Source organism: Micropterus salmoides, unplaced genomic scaffold, assembly GCF_014851395.1.
Source record: "Micropterus salmoides isolate LMB-PRFRI ecotype aquatic unplaced genomic scaffold, ASM1485139v1 Ms_hic_scaffold_12, whole genome shotgun sequence".
In the NCBI taxonomy this organism is placed as follows: domain Eukaryota; kingdom Metazoa; phylum Chordata; class Actinopteri; order Centrarchiformes; family Centrarchidae; genus Micropterus; species Micropterus salmoides.
This window is the reverse complement of record NW_024040263.1, coordinates 32,641,372-32,659,080: the sequence shown is the minus strand read 5'-3', so window position 1 is coordinate 32,659,080 and position 17,709 is coordinate 32,641,372. Positions and strand designations below refer to the sequence as shown.

The 17,709-nt window shown below is 42.3% G+C and overlaps 1 protein-coding gene across 1 annotated transcript in view; it reads right to left on the bottom strand.

The window, feature by feature from the left end:
• tenm3 (teneurin transmembrane protein 3) overlaps positions 1-17,709 on the bottom strand; it is an 824,111-nt gene that overhangs the window by 480,701 nt on the left and 325,701 nt on the right. The window contains exon 5 of the mRNA XM_038714618.1: positions 17,300-17,347. The gene's annotated coding sequence lies outside the window, so the exon portion shown is untranslated. The remainder of the gene's footprint in view (positions 1-17,299; positions 17,348-17,709) is intronic.

Sequence of the window (17,709 nt, the reverse complement as noted above, 5' to 3'; positions counted from 1 at the left end):
CCCATCCTCAACATGTCCCTGTTCAACAGGGTGATAATGGGGAGGACATTAACACAGGTGCTGGAGTGTGTGCGCCAGGGAGACTGGCTCACCTCCATCAACCCGCAGGACGCATACTTAGACGTTTCCACTGTTCGGAAACCTGGGAAGTTTCTGCATTTTTCCTTCCAGGGAGTCCAATACTAGTACAACAGATTACCATTCTGGTTACTAAGCTCGGAGTGCATGCGGGTGTATCTGTCTGGGCGACCTGATGCTGCTGACCTGCTCAAGAGAGTAGGTGGTCCTGCAGACAGTGAGGCAGAAGGTGAGACTGGAAAAGACCTCCATGCCTTCCCAGCGAGTCACCTGGGAGTGAAGCTAGACTCAACCTGTAGGAGAGCCTAGGTCTCCCAGGAGGAAGAGCTACAGGGTGCACAAATAGCCAGGGCAGCATGCGCTCAGCGCAGCTGCTAGTTCTGGCCAGACGGCTGTTGCTCTTGGCACACACACTGTTCTCCATCAGAGCGGAGAACATTCCTGGCGTGCACAGCAGAGTTGTGGACATCATGTAGAGGGGGAGGTCCTTGCCAAGACGAGTAGTGCCTCCACCCTGATCTGATCGCTGAGATCTGGAGGAGGTTTGGAGTGGCAGTGGTGGTTCTGCTCGCCTTACAAGAGAACCCATAGTGCACCTTGTGGTCCTCACTGAGCTCCTGGGACACCCCCTAAAGTGGACACTTTAGCGCACCCGCAACAGCTGCTGTATGCGTTTCCCTCTGGTCTGGTTGATCGCCCGTTCCAGGACCATGTGCAGGTCTGTCGGCAATCCAGTTAGCCTTGGTCCGCACAAGCGCGTTGTGGTTTCCCTGTCTGCAGAAGCTGCTGTCAGGCTGGACGTGGAAACTCCCATAGCGCGGAGACACTCTCTCTCAAGTGGGTGGGGTGATCAGGTTCACTAATGGGGCTGGCCGCAGAGGGGCAGTGCTTAGAAGGCTTCCAACTCTCGCAGGATGTGGTACACAACATCCAGGAAGAGAGTCCTGCGTCCACTCGGTTTTCTTACAGCGCTAAGTGGTAAGGGTGGGAATAACCAGAGGCCCCCCGATACGATATTATCACGATATTTATGTTGAGATTCAATTTTATTGCAATTTTAAATATGTTGGGATTCAATTTTATTGCGATTTTAAATATATTGAGATATATTGCAATTTATTACCTTTTGTTCGTCCAGCTTTTGCTGGACAGAGGAATGGTTTTCAGTATGGTGAAAACCTCCCCTGCTGCCATTTCCTCTTGCCACCATCGTTTTGGTGACAAGGCGATGTTCGCTCAACCGCTGGTGAAGTGTTTCCTGGAGAGTGTGCGCAAGGCAGCTGCTTTTCAGTGGGACTTGGTGCCGGTTTTACGCCCCCCCCAAGGCCTCTTCCAACCCCTGGAAATGCCATGGCTGTATTTCTCTCCGCCAAAACAGCACTGCTTTTGGCACTGACATCTGCCAAGAGAGTCAGCGATCTGGCTGCCCTCTCTGTGGCTCCCTCATGTTTCAGAATCCAGGGGTAAAGCAGTTCCACTGTCCTGGGTCCTAACCTGCCTTCATGCCCAGGGAGCATCACAAGCTCCTTCAGGTCGACGGTGATCTGACAAGCTTCCTTGCTCTTCCTCACAGGTCAGAGAAGGAAGCTGCTTTCCATCGCCTCTGTCATACTATGTTGTGCACACGGCTACCTAGCGCCGTTCCAGCGCCTGTTGTGCACTACAGAGAGAAGTCTATAGGTCTTCCTCTGTCAGCACAGCGCAAGACCTGTTGGCTGTGTGAAGCCATATCACAGGTTCATCTGTCATCCGGTGAGGCACAGCACACTCACGAGAGGTATCTATGCAGTGCCACAGAGGAAAAGATTTTATCTGCGAGATGTCTCCTGTTTCTTATGACTCACTCTGTACTGTTACAGTGCGCTTATACAGCTGCAGGGCTCCCTTCTCTGTCCCAAGCCCCGGGATGGAGAATATGTGAAATTCTGCTATGCCATTCGTTTGGGCATGTGTGGTGCGTCGTTGCGCATTGCATAATGCCGGGCAGGGACCGTTTTATTATACTCTGGGTAGGTGTGTCTGTGCTTGCTGTGCTTGCTGCTTTGCCTCTAACCCACTAGCGATAGCCTTAGAGGGCCTATACGAAATAGAATGTTAGTTACATATGTAACTCCAGATTCTATGAGTATTGGCGCAGCTTTGATCCTGGCTCTCTCTGAAGAAAAAGCTATCTGGGAGCCCAATACCAGGTCTCACAGCCAATTATACACAGGCTGAGACTGTGGTTGAGGACCACACCACTGGTGTGCGTTGACAAAGCTCTTCAGTGCTGCGCATGCGCGTGAGGGACAAACCCACTAGTGCCCTAGAGGGCTGGACCTATACTTCTAGAATTTGTTGTTACAATATGTAACTAATGGTTTATGTGCTGAAGCCTGTCAGGCAAAGAGAATCACATGATGTCAGTGAAAACCGTCAACATCAGAGTGGCTAGAGAAACACGGAGAGAATCCCATTAGCTCGTCGGATAATGCCGAGCAGTTGCTAACATTATCCGGTGCACTGAAATACATAATATGTAACGTTATGGCTTGCCCCATTACTTCACCAGCTAACACGAATCATATTACTATCCTGTGTACATGTATAGTATGCACCAGTATTATGTGAAAATGTTGATTTTAGCCAACAAGAAAGTATGAAAGTATGTATGTGGAGCAATTTGTTTACATCAGCCTTGATGCAAGTCAGGAGCAGCCAGCTAACATACTTTAACACAGACCTACCACTGTTTGCTTCGTAATGTTCAATTTAGATTTATTGTGGTTTTATTTAGGTACACAACCTCTCCACCTCTCAGTAGCTGTAACTTATGCGACCCACACAATAATGTGAAATAACAGCACAGAACAACAATACAACTGCAGAGCCACTACAGTAAAGTTACTTACTGCGGTCTGTTGTAAAGTGTGACAGCAACCTCATTATAATATTCAGTCTAGCTCACTAACCATTTCATTATCATCCAATGCATTTAGCTGTGTTGACATTGCTGAACCTACGGCTACGTAACAGAGCCTGAACATGTCTGTGTGAAAAGCCACAGCCGGCATGCCGGTGTTTCCACGTTTATTACAGGATCTCTGTATGAAAGCGGTTGTGTTCAGAAATATGCGCGTTCATGAGTTCAAGCGAGCACGCATACGAGCACACACCTGTTTGCAATCTTAAAACCGCACCACTAGTGGCTGCTGAAAACTACACTTTATTCCTTTAAGATGATGTCACCATTATCATAGAAACATCACATCCTCATACCTATATGACAAAATAGGTAGTTTGTCAAGTGTCCCAAAATAACATAAATGTCTGTTTCCCAAAACAATATGTACAAGCATCAGGCAAGTACCAGCCCAGCGACAGGCTTACCAGACTTTCAGTAAGATAAGTTTAACACGTGGAAAACATTGTAAAAAAAGGTAGTCGTTTAGTTAGGTTATGGCAACAAAACCACATTTGGTTAGGGTGGTTTAGGAAAAGAGTGTGGATTAGGTTAAAATAAGTATCTTATGGATGTCACCTGATGTAAGTAATGTAAGTCATCTACAAAATGTTAATTACTTTATACTACATAAGTGACTTTCATTTAAATTTTTTTGTCTGCTTCACCACTGGGACGGAGAAACTGTCTGGTATGTTAAAAGAAAAAACAGCCCTGTTACCCCTAACCACTGTTTAAACAGTGATTGGTTTAACATTCCAGGATCCATGTTTGCTCGTGTATTCTTTCTCATTACTCTGAATAATTAGCCAGGCATGGACATTGTGACCTCATATCCAGATATTTCCAGCTCATCCACATCAGTGTCAGTGGTAAAAAGGCTTTGTACAATATTTTTTACCCATGTTTACCAATTATACAGGGAGAAATCCATAATAATAGAGCCGAAGATGTAGATTTCTCTCCCCACACATACCTCATTAGTCCATAATGCAATACAGCCACAAAACAGGATGCTATAGCTAATGCTATCACTATTGCTGTCCTCCTGTAATAAATAAATGTTGTTGTTGGGCATTTGCTCAATTGACTTATGTTGTCTATAACATCCATGCTAAGGTTAGGTTGGGTTTATGCAGCTAAAATTACTTGGATAATGTTACGAGATGGTGATAGATCCAACACTGCAGATAGAAATAAGGCGGGAATGTAATAAATAAAAACTCCCTTTCACCAGAGATTGTTGGTTAAATTATAACCAACAAACCCTAAAAGCAACCTTCAGCTATGCTACGCTGTCTCAGCAAATTTGGACATCTGACAGCCAGCACTGTGGCATTTGCATCATGTCAACACTGGTGATTCTGCTTGTATTTACTCATAGTATTTGACAACCATTCCTTTAAACAAGCATAAGTAATAATCAAGCATCACTTTATTTTTCTTTTGTGTGATATTGTTTCTCAAACACAAACAACAGCAGGCCTTTATTGCACTTTGGCCAAAGGAATTGAAACTTTTTTAATCATGGTGAGCTTTTTTGCTGAGGAAAACCAGTTTGGAAAATAGTAGTAGCATTATGATGGTGGATACAATAACATAAACACCTGTGCAGTTTAAAATAATCAAATTTCCTGTCCCATGCTAATCTAATGCAATTGCCCTGCAAGAAATATTGCAATACAGTATTATAGTATAAAGTTCAGTTTTAATATTGAAGCTAAAATTAGTAAATAGAAGAAACCAGAGAAGAGGAATTACTAAATTAATATGAAGAGAGAATACATATAAGAGAGATCAAGAAGAAGTGAAAAGAATCATGGAGAGGCATAGGAAAGAAATGCAAAGTGGAGGAGAGGGAGGATATATTTAAAAGGACAAAAGAAGAAGAAAAAATTAAGGATAAGTGAAATGTAAAGTGGAGAGGGGAGATCAAAATGGAAGATAATTGAGAAATACTGGAAGGTCCATCAGTACACATGTCCGTAAAAAAAAACCTAAATGCACATTATCCATATAGCACAAGGCCCATGTAGGCATTAGCATGTTTATTCTGCATCACCCAGGGTTCGAACTTCAGCCACCAATGGTAAGTCATGATCTTGTTGAGCTACCTGCCAAGAGTGTGGAATCAAAGATGGCTTCCCACTATGACTGCAATCACCAGGGCTGCATGTAAAGGCATATTTCAAACTATCAAAAAATCAATTATCAAGATAAAAGAACTGATCAAGAATAATTTGTGTACTTCAAATAGACAACATAGATATGTCTTTATTTTACATTTATTTTGTCGAAGTTTGATTGCTACATTAGTGACGAACTGGTGTTAGTGTTTATTTCCATTCACTGCCCTAGTTTCTGATATTAGAATTAATATTTTAATTCAATATAAGAAGTAATTTTAGAATTCAAAATACTGTCAAAATTTCTCTTTTTGAGATCCAGTTCTGAAATTGATCAAACTATGGGCCAGATTAACTAAAGGTTTGCATGAGTAAAAACCTGTGCAAACTTGATATCACCAGCAAATTAACACATAAGCTGATCTACTAATGTATAGACGCAGAATGACGTCTTTCAAAAGTGGAAGATAGCACACTATTTTTCCCTTAACTCCCGTTAAGGGAAAAAAAATAGTAGTTTTTCAATGAAATTAATACAATTTTCATTTTCATTCTTATTGTCAATGGGCTCATAACTCACTTAGAAATGAAGCACACTCCTGTTTTCTCTGTTGCTTGACTCCGACACTATTCTGCTTTTAATGTGAGGACACCGTGTCGGATTCAGCCCTGTGCGCGCTCCCAAGCCTCTCTGGTACTACAGCGACAACACCGCAGCTAAGGACATGCAGTCCACTAACACCATAAAACAACCGGCTCCACGTAAGGATACAAAACAACAATAAAGTTTTATGTGCTGAAAGATGTAACGGTGAAAAGCAAATGTGGAGCGATTTGTTTACTAATGTTAGCCTATAGTGATGCAGCCAGGAGCAGCCAGCTAACGCTACAGTATATTCAATTTAGGTCTATTGTGGTTTTACCAATATTCAGGACTAACACTTCAGTAAAGTTACATTTATTCTTTTAGCTGATGCTTTCATCTAAAGTGACTTACAAACACACTGCCTCTGGAGCAACTAGGGGTTAAGTGTCTTGCTCAGGGACACAATGGTGGATGGGTCACAGTGGGGGATCTCCAAGAAGGCCGAATACTCTGAACTGTTGTTTGTGCATATGCACCAAACAGCAGTTCAGAGTATTCGGCCTTCTTGGAGACCCTGAATGGAATTCTGTATGGGGCTCCAGTAGGGGACTCCATAGTTCTACTGGGAGACTTCAACGTGCATGTGGGCAATGATGGAGATACCTGGAGAGGCATGATTGGGAGGAACGGCATCCCTGATCTGAACCCGAGTGGGTGTTTGTTATTAGACTTCTGTGCTAGTCATGGATTGTCTATAACGAACACCATGTTTGAACATATGGATGCTCATAAGTGTACCAGAGCACCCTAGGCTGAAGATCGATGATCGATATTGTAATCGTTTCATCGGATTTGAGGTCACATGTTTCACACTCGGGTGAAGAGAGGGGCTGAGCTGTCAAATGATCACCGTCTGGTGGTGAGTTGGATCAGGGGGTGTGGGAAGACTCTGGACAGACCCGGTAGGCCAAAACGGGTAGTGCGGGTGAACTGGGAAAGTCTGGAGGAGGCCCCGCCGGAGCTTTTCTGGCATCCCTGTGGAGGTTGGGGACATTGAACCTGAGTGGGAAATGTTCAAAGCTTCTATTGCTGAAGCCGCAGCAGGAAGCTGTGGTCTCAAGGTCTTAGGTGCCTCAAGGGGCGGTAACCCTCGAACACCGTGGTGGACACCGGTGGTCAGGAAGCCGTCCGACTGAAGAAGGAGGCCTTCTGGGATTTGCTCTCTCGGAGGACTCCGGAGGCGGTTGCAAGGTACCGACAGGCCCGAAAGGTTGCAGCCTCTGCTGTGGCAGATGCAAAGCAGCGGGTGTGGGAGAAGTTTGGAGAAGACATGGAGAAGGACTTTCGGTCGGCACCAAAGTGCTTCTGGAGAACTATCCGCCACGTCAGGAGGGGGAAGTGGGGAACCGTCCAAGCTGTGTACTGTAAGAATGGGACTCTGTTGACTTCGGCTGAGGAGGTAATTGGGCGGTGGAAGGAACACTTTGAGGAACTCCTAAATCCGACTGACACGCCCTCTCTAGTAGAGGCAGAGCTGGAGGCTGATGGGGGCTTCTCGTCAATTTCCCTGGTGGAAGTCACTGAGGTAGTCAAACAACTCCACAGTGGCAAAGCCCCCAGGTGTTGATGAGATCTGCCCAGAAATGCTAAAGGTTTTGGGTGTGGAGGGGCTGTCTTGGATGACACATCTCTTTAACACTGCGTGGAAGTCGGGTACAGTGCCCAAGGAGTGGCAGACTGGGGTGGTGGTTCCCCTGTTCAAAGAGGGGGACCAGAGAGTGTGTGCCAATTACAGGGGCATCACACTTCTCAGCCTCCCTGGTAAAGTCTACTCCAGGGTGCTGGAAAGGAGGGTTCGGCCTATAATCGAACCTTGGATTGAAGAGGAACAATGCGGTTTTCGTCCTGACTGTGGAACAACGGACCAGCTCTTTACTCTCACAAGGATCCTGGAGTGGGCTTGGGAGTATGCCCATCCAGTTTACATGTGTTTTGTAGATCTGGAGAAGGCATATGACCGGGTCCCCCGGGAGATACTGTGGGAGTACGGGGTGAGGGGGTCCCTTCTCAGAGCTATCCAATCCCTGTACATCCAAAGCGAGAGCTGTGTCCGAGTACTTGGCAGTAAGTCGGACTCTTTCCAGGTGAGGGTTGGCCTTCGCCAGGTTTGCGCTTTGTCACCAATCCTGTTTGTGATATTCATGGACAGGATATCGAGGTGTAGTCGTGGGGGGGACGGGTTGCGATTCGGTGGGCTTGAGATCTCGTCACTGCTTTTTGCAGATGATGTGGTCCTGATGGCATCATCCGTCCGTGACCTTCAGCTCTCACTGGATCGGTTCGCAGCTGAGTGTGAAGCGGTTGGGATGAGGATTAGCACCTCTAAATCTGAGGCCATGGTTCTCAGCAGGAAACCGGTGGAGTGCCAACTCCAGGTAGGGAATGAGTCCTTACGTGAAGGAGTTCAAGTACCTCCGGGTCTTGTTCACGAGTGAAGAGAGACTGGAACAAGAGATTGGCCGGAGAATCGGAGCAGCGGGGGTGGTATTGCACTCACTTTACCGCACCATTGTGATGAAAAGAGAGCTGAGGCGTAAGGCAAAGCTCTCAATCTACTGGGCAATTTTCGTTCCTACCCTCACCTATGGTCGTGAAGGCTGGGTCATGACCTCAGAGTAGAGCCGCTGCTCCTTTACGTCAAAAGGATAAGCGGATGAAGATGGATGGATGGATGGATTGTGATCTAACAAGCCTACAGGCGCTTTCATGTGACTGCAACAGCATATGTATTTAATACGTTTGAAGGAAGATACAAACCGCCACAAAAAGTGTTATCGTTGCCAGAAGGAGACACAGCCAAAATGAAAGAAGACGTAGAGAAATTAAAAATATTATATTATATTATTCTATTCTATATCCAATACATAGAAATAAAAACCTCTTGGCCTCAGGTGAAGATGCCAATGATGGTCATTCAGACATGGCCACGGGTGGCACTGAAGACCTTGACGACTATCGTTTTTGGATAACTATGTCCTGGGTGACTGAGAACCTTCACAGACATCTTTATTCGGGATGTTAGTAAATTCGGCACTATATCTACCATGACATAACAATTTTGGTTTTTTTTTATAAATGTTGGAGATTTATTTAGCGAGAATCTGCAGTGGCTGTTTACAGTACTGTTTACCATAACATGGTGATGCACTGTGGACTCAATATTTTTGACAGTTCAGAAAAACTGGCTGATTGTTTGTGGAGGAAACAATCTGAAAACGCAGTGTAGTACATTTGGTGTCAATTGAGCACAAAATGGGGAGGAGAGGTTTAATTGAAGTGATGGTCTTCATAATTCCTTTCAGCTCGAAGCATCTGAACAATTCTGCACAATTGTGCCTATGTTTGGTGAAGTTGCAAAGTGGCAGCACATATGACTGATTTGTTATGTATTTTTAAAATATAAAAGTTTAGACGGTTGCTGTAGCACCACCATCAGAAGTATTGGCCCACAATGCCTTTTGAGGGAGTTTGGCATAGGACTGGACCTATGTGCAAAGATTTGCTTATTTTCATGCATGGGAAGGCAGATTTCCTGGTAGGAATAATAATAATAACAATATTGGCAAATACATTGTACAATAAAAAGAAATAAATGGACGAGATAAAGAGAAGACTAGAAAAATGACGAGAAGTGTCAACAAAGACTTTAGGAAGAGGAGAGAGGACACAAAGACCAACAATACAATGTAAGATAATGAAACAAGACAAAAGCAAAGTGAAATGAAGAGCAAGCAAATGCAACGAGAGAGCTGGAGATGGAGAGAAGGGAAAGCAGTGGAGCGTGGGTAATGTGTTGGCAGCAGAGAGAGAGGGAGAGAGAGCAGAAAGCTTGTAAATGTTGGATGAGAGAAGTATACATGGCACTGTGACTCACTGGAGCTGCCCCAGCACTTGTGAGGGCAAGTGCTTTACACACACACTCTCTCTCTCTCTCTCTCTCTCTCTCTCTCTCTCTCACACACACACACACTCTCTCTCTCTCTCTCTCTCTCTCACAGACACACACACACTCTCTCTCTCTCTCTCTCTCACAGACACACTCTCTCTCTCTCTCTCTCTCTCTCACAGACACACACACACACACACACACACACGTGTGTTATGTCACTGTTCGGGACATTACACAGACTTTCATTTCCTGGAGACTAACCCTAACTTTAACCTAATCTTAACCACTGAAACACAAAATCAGCTGTTTCCTATTTGGGGACACGGCTATAGTATGAACTAGCGGCGCACACACACACACAAACACACAAACACTGCATCGATCTGCAATCTGACTTCTCCCTTCCCTAATAGTTAAAGGTGTCAATTTGGAGACTTGCCAGGCAAGAGACGGATTCCCCAGCCCTGAGAAAATATGTCAGAGAACTAAGTCTGAGCCCAAAGGACACTAACTGACAGTACCCACCCAGCCACAGCCTGTTCACCCTGCCGCCTTCTGGCAAGAGATGTAGGAGTCTCTGCTGTTGGACCAGCAGACTGCAGATTTGTTTGCTTTTGTGAGTAGCTTGAAGGGAACTACAAACTTCATCTCATTATACAACCCTGTTGTAAAATGACTAATAAATGTACCTTGTATGTTGAAAATGAGTTGTCTGCGCATGTGTTTGTAGATTATTTATTCGCTGTTTTACACATATACTTTTCTACAAATGCACTCTTTCCAATTTGCAAGCAAACACAATCTAACTTGTATTTTCACACTACTGTTTCAAGACATGCTGTGCAACACTAAGCACTCAAGTGTCAAATCTGTGTTTGCGCATCGCTTTGCATTTGATCATTTTGACACTGGTCTATGACGGAGAGTGTGCATATGATCCACAATGTGAGGTGTGTGCAGCAGGCTATAACATCCCTGCTTTCACTTTCATAACTTTTACGCTGTAGGCTGCAGTATGGCTTTTACCAATGGAAAAATGTAAAATAAATAAAAATCTGAGTGATTTCAATAGGGTACCCAGCATCGCTGGTACTGGGAGCCACGCTGTTTTGCATGCGTGGCCCCCAGCCCCCCTCTGGCTTGGCCCCCTAACTATTCTAATTATCTATTAACTCCCTCCTGCTCTTTCATTCGTTTATACCTGCAGGATGTCTCTCATTTTTCTATGACTTACTCTGTGTGGAGTGCTTTGTCAGAGTGATTGTTATTTGGGACACTTTAACTGTGCACCTCATGGTGAATATTAGGTATTGTACTGTTTCTGCCATCTTGGAAGAATAGAAAGGTGCTATATAACCATTGCTGGCTAAAGCCTATACATTGCAAGCAGGGCATTGCAGTCCTCTAGTCATTGCTGGCTAAGCTCAGAAGCTCTATCTCTTTGTAGATTATGCCATTTTTGTTTGATTAATCATGGTCTGTTTCATTCCTGCTTGGTTAGTAAGAAAAGGGGTGGAGGTAGGCTATTGGGTTGTGTTCTTTTTTTGGGCTTTTAGGATTTATATGCCCCTTGATTACAAAGAAATCTCCCTGTAGAGTTCAGGCCCCAAAGACTTTCTTTCAAGACTTCACATATTATCTGTTATAATAAAAATCTATTTTGTCTTCATTCACTTTTCTCTCATTATTGAAAAACAGTTGGGAGCGAGGACCCTTTCAAAAAGTCTACCACTGACTTACAATATTGTAAGTATTGTAAGTATAGCCTTGATCAGCTCCGTCACGGGCAAAATCACGCCCAGAAAACAAAACAAGCAAACATGGAGGTGATGAAAAAGGAGAACGTGAATTTGGTAGCTTCTTGTCTTTTTCTTTCTAAAGATTTTTTTCTGTCTTTTTGCCTTTAGATAGGAACAGCTGAAGAGAGACAGGAAAGGGGGAGAGAGGGGATGACATGCAGCAAAGGAATTGAACCTGGGCTGCTGTAGGGTGCACATGTTCTACCAGGTGAGCTACCAGGGGGGCCGACAGCTTATTGTATTTAACTGTTGTTACACATTTTTATATTTTTAACAGATTTAATGTAAAACGATGACTTTAATGCATTGTTATTCTAATCCCACCTCACCTGTGCAAAAACTGTGTATTTCAGTCTATAAAGACAGATACATATTTATATACAGAGACAACAATACAAAGAGGAATACAACAGCTGCAATAACAACTCATCTTAGGTGAAGGTACAGTATAATTTATAATGATGGATTATGATCATCAAGGCAGCAGTGTGTTTTTGATGAATTGTCTTCCAGGAGCTAAGTTAAACCTGCAGTAGAGCAGGCTGTGTAAAATATATCCACATCAGTAATGTCAAAAAAAGACCATGATTCTTGAAGTGATATTCCACCTTAAATGTACGTTTTCAGTTCCAAATATTCACCTCCTGTAGGCTTGGAGATACATAGCTGTAAAAGGTTTGTGTTTTCCTTCTTCTTTGGAGGCATGTAGACATATATGCCTCCAAAGAAGATATATAGAGGAAGATGATAACAGACAATAAATAAATAAAGTAATTATAAAGTGAATAAATAAAGAAGATAATTAAAATAGATATATACATTTATGTCTCCTTGTATAATTTAATTACTGCCTACATTTATTTATTAACTATTTTTTGTGCATTTAATCAGATGCTTATTTATTTATTGAGCATTTATTTATTTCTGTATATATTTCTTTATTTGCCAGGATCAGTCCTCCATACCACCATAGTGGTTATTTTCAGAGAGTGATTTAAATTGGCTGTAAAAAGCACTGCCCTTTCACTAATTATTTTCCTGCATTTGTTCTCTATGAGCGATAAACATTTTCAGCTGAGGGAAAAAGTTATAAATGTAAACTTGAGCCGTACATTAATAATGCCACAGAGCGGAGTTGTGTAATTACATTAGCACAAACTGTATGTGTCGCATTGCCAACTACAAATCACTTCTGATTTGCTGCCCAGTGCGTTTTACACATTGCAGCTAATAGAAAACCCATTAGGAAACGAATCTGGTATTTATCACAGATAATATTTCATCCATCCATCCATCCATCGTCAACTGCTTATCCTGCGTACAGGGTCGCGGGGGGCTGGAGCCAATCCCAGCTAACATCGGGCGAAAGGCGGGGTATACCCTGGAAAGGTCGGCAATCCATCACAGCAGATAATATTTTATCCATAAAATTCATTCAACTTTGATTTGGCCAAAAAACTAAACTGATTTCCATGCATCCTTCATTATGGGACAGTGTAAGACTGCAGTTCGTGAATAAAATGCCTACATATGCTGTATCAAATTTAGAGTTTAAGAGCTCAACAATGTGCAGCTGTCACGTTAAAAATAAACGGAAGTCGATTAACAATTTTCTGCCAGCATTCCTCTCTTGCCATTATTTGCAGCAACAGGGTTGCTTTTTGCTGTGTTACATTTTTCATAGCTCTACGACCTGTTCCTCTTGACCAAAGTAGGCGACACACAAGTGCAGAGGAGTGAAATGACGCGTCAAACACCCCTGTTTGTGGGAACGAGTACAGAGCCTGAAGAAGAAAACCTATGTTAACAGAAAGAAAGTTGATAACCCCCTGACTGGGGGTTTAGATTTTGTTGTGCCAGTTAATGCAAAGAAAGAAGGCAAAATGTGCACAGAAAGCCCACTACTCCTCTCTCCATCCATCTGATCAATATGTTCGAAACTCAGTATACTGCTTCTGTCTCAATCCATTCACATGAGCCTGTTGAGCTTATGAGTAGGGCCATGCATTGTTTCGATGCAGAGGCTGAGTGTTTGATAGATATATTAAGAAAATAAAACAAGTACACACAGACACTTTGCCAGTCAGGTTATATTACCTGCATGAATGTTGTAATCTAAAAATAACAGTTTTGTTCTATTAATACCGCCAGGGAGAGCTAAGTAAAAGTGTAAATGTCATTCCAGCCTCCTCCTCACCTCAATATTTTCCACAAAGCTCTTTGGCATGAACACTGAAAATACACAAGTTAAACTATTCCCTTAAAGTGGAGCAAAAATTTTATTCCAAGTCACTTTACAAGTCATGCAAAGTACTTTTCACTTTCAGCTTTTGCTGCTTTGATTTTTTGTTTGTTTTTAATCCTCCTAATTTTAAATGGATGTAGTGGCCTTTTATTCTGTCTATTTACAGTTATTTTCTGCACATGTAAACGTGCAGTGTGACGTGCCTCCTCCTTTCTCCCCCACCGTTTCTTGAACACAGCACACCAGACAAGTATAGTGCTTTTTTGTCTTCACCTGGTTGGGCAGGTAAAATATTTATGAGCGTTTTAACCTCTGGGTACCCTAGTACAGCACTACCAGGGGCTTCTTGGAAAGTTCCCGGCGGGGAGGGTGGGGGGTGGTGGCAGGAGGTAAAGACACTGACTAATATACTGAGAGAGAGAGAGTGATTCAACGTCTGATGTGTATTGTTTATGTTAAATATGTTGGAGGGAGGGAGTTTGATTCAAAGGTGCAGTATACGCTTGAAATATAAAAATAATGTGACCTGCATGTAAATAGTCATAATTGCGTGAGTATCGTCACTCGAATACATCCATCCATTTTTAACTATGCATGTGTTCTGCATATATGCCTGCCTTAATTTCAGCCAGCCAGGCATAGCTGTCAGCTCACTAAGTGCTTTGTGGTTTTTTGCTGCTTTGTTCTGTCTTTGTTTTCCGTTTTTCCTCTACATTTTTCATTCCCTTGTCAGTATCTCTCATGACTCGCCCGCTGATGTTACTGTTCTATTGACAGGTCATAATTTTACACCCCAGCAGTTGTTTATCTGCTACTTACATGACTGAGTAATAGCTAGGAACGAGAACGCTTCCCTAACAGCTTAATTATGTCCTCTGTCACATTGTTTAAGGAAAATAAACCAAACTGTGTCTTCCTCCTCACTTGAGTTTTTTTCTCTTTTTCTTAGCTCTTTGTACCTTTTCAGGATAAGTTATATGTTCTAAAAATGACTATGGTTGTGTAAATTATGCTTACATCAGAAATTAATTTGACAAATCATGCATGGTACAAAATAATCCCTGGCTTTTACTCTGTTCCTGAGACAAGGGAACAAAATGATCGTGGTAAAGTGGGTATAGTGTCCTGATTCTCAATCCACTCTTAATATTACATCCCTATTTCTCTTTTCTGTTAATGTTAATTCCCCTGCCACCCTTACATGCATACACTTTCTTTCATTATTACAACCAGCAGCGTATTATCAGCTGCCAGTATGATCAGGGCTTCTGTGGAGCAGTTGTGTCCGTATTCTTAAAACTAAGAGTAAGTGTCGTGCATACACAAGTGTTAAGATTTGGTCGAGGTTACAAAATTATTTTAGAGAGTCTCCAGTGCTCTTCTAAGTCAGTTAAGGGTGACCAGCAGAGGCAGCAGCTGCACACTTTCCTTATTTTGGAAATGTATGACAATGAGTTGATAAAAGATGCAGGATCTGCCCCAAAACCCACACTACATATAGAACATTCATCAATGTTCATGCTGTACGTCTGTGGGATTCTCTCTAATGTTCAAATTAAACACATTTCTATCACATGTTAAATGTGCCATACGTATTGTATTAGCTGAGCTGTGAAATAATGAACACTGGTGAGTTTGAAAGACATTAAATAACAAAATATGACAACTTGGACTAATTAAAAATATACTGACTTCTTAGTAAACATTTTCTGGAAACGTTTCACTTTTTAGGTCAACCCTTGAGAGTTATGGAAATGTTTTTGACTCACATACATGCTTTAGGACCTCCCCTGCTGGTTAGCACTTTTTTTTGGATTATGGAAATTGGTCAAGCAGTTTAAAATAAATTTTCCATTACAGTGTTTACTAGCATATCATGATATTGGTAACATAAATGTAGGGAAAATAACTGTGTGAAACTGTGATGACTAAGGTGTGGCTGATTCAATGGTCAGGGGAGTCTAGGTAGACATAACGCAAATGTGTTTGTTTTATTCTCAGATTAAAACTTGACTAAAAGGTTATTTAAACAAAGCTTTTAAGTTCTTACTATGATTTTTTTAACTCGGAAGTTTAACTCAATTCACCCAGCTATTGCCATAAAAATACACAAAACAACCAGACCATATGGCCCATGTCTACAAATCAACATTTTAACATGTGATATTGTGGCGCTGAACCTTCTACACATCATGAGTCAGAGCCTAGCTGGAACTGGTCAAAGTAGTGACTAGCTGAATGATTGAAGAAGCCAAACATCCTGCCACTAAGCAAATCCTATCAGGAAGCAGAGTGGTTGAATGACCGCTGTGAAGTTTTTAGCATTAAGTGGAACTGCAGGGCTGTGCCTTAGCAGACAGTCATATGCACAATGTGTCAGACCTCAGAGCTTACTGGTGTGTGTGTGTGTGTGTTGAAAGTGTCAGGGGCTGGGGTTGCAGTGTGCAGGCGGACCATTGACGCATGTCCAAACCTCGACCACTGTCTCTCTTGTATCAAACACACACACACAGGCACGCATGCACATCCCTGAGGCCGATCAGTCCATTGTAGAGGCTCTCCAGTGAGCCCCAGTTTTAACATATATTAAAATGAGCCCTGGGTACAGAGCAGCCCCTGAAGACCCACTACTCTCAGTCTACAGTGTGAGCACACACACACAGATGCACTGAGGACACAGTATGTACACACTGGCTGAAAATCAGCAGTGTTCTGTGTGTATGAAGACAGGAGTGTAAAGGAGGCAGTAGAGCATATCTGAGGCAACATTGGTCTCTTCTTTTTTTAACTGAAACTTTTTACTTCATGAGGTTCTTTAAACTTATTTACCTCTGGGAGTGCAAATGAAAGAATTTGGACTTTCACTGGGCCCAGTGTATTTTTCCAAACTTTTATCTAACTTTGTACCCAAGACTGCTTCACTATGAGCTTAAGTGTGCTGTGCTTGAATGAAACAGCAACTTAAATATCTACTTTATAAATATACTTTGCTGTACTTTTTACTCAAGTTGCCGTCAACTGGCGTTCATCGTTACCTTCACTTTACCTGGTTCAATTTCTCCACCACTGGCTTTTTTTCCTTTTCAGCACTTGTAAAGGAGAGTACAGATTTACAAAATGCGTTTGTTCCTCAGCTGACACCAGGCGACTCTATATTTATGTTATGATAAGTGTAAAAATATTTTCGGTTCATTATAAAACTGGTGGGCCGCCACAGTGTAGGTAATCACTGGAAAAAACTGGGTGAACGATATGAAAGAGGATGATGGTTAGGAGGATGAAAATGTCTTTTCACTGTGATGCAAAATAAATTGAGTTGTCCTGAACTGACACAAAAAGATATCAGTTGCTCAGCAGCAAGAAATCAAAAAACAAGAAGAGGTACAGGTGAATGTGGGATAGAGAGAAGTAAATGTAAGAGATGTATCTTAGTTTGTGTCACTGCAGGAATCCAAAATATAGCCTATCTGTAAATAATGTTTCAGTTGGTTGATTTGTTCAGTTGATTTGTCCTGTTCATACCCAGGGACAAATCATATCCCAAGATGAAGAGTTTTAAAAGAAATAGCACTTACCAGAAATAACCATGTGATGGCTTGAATTCAGCTATTTCATCTGAGGACCTGAAAGTGGAATAGGAGATATATCAAAAAATAATTTTGTCTATTGATTTATTAAATGAATACCTAAGAAACATAAACAAGCGTTCAAATTATACCAAAGTGAGTGTGCTCGGAAATGAAGAGACATTTTCTTCTATCCTGACAAAAAAAAACACTTCCCCTTGACAGCGACCAACACAAAAGATACCTCAGAGACGCAGAAGAGGAGGGCAGCCTCTTGATATGCAGCTATTGAGACAGTAATTACTATGTATCATCTTAAGAATTCATAAATAGCGAATTGTCTTAACTGTCAAAAAAGATATAATTACTACTGAACCCTGGCTTAAACGCATTTGGCTTGGAAGTAGAGTTACTGTTCA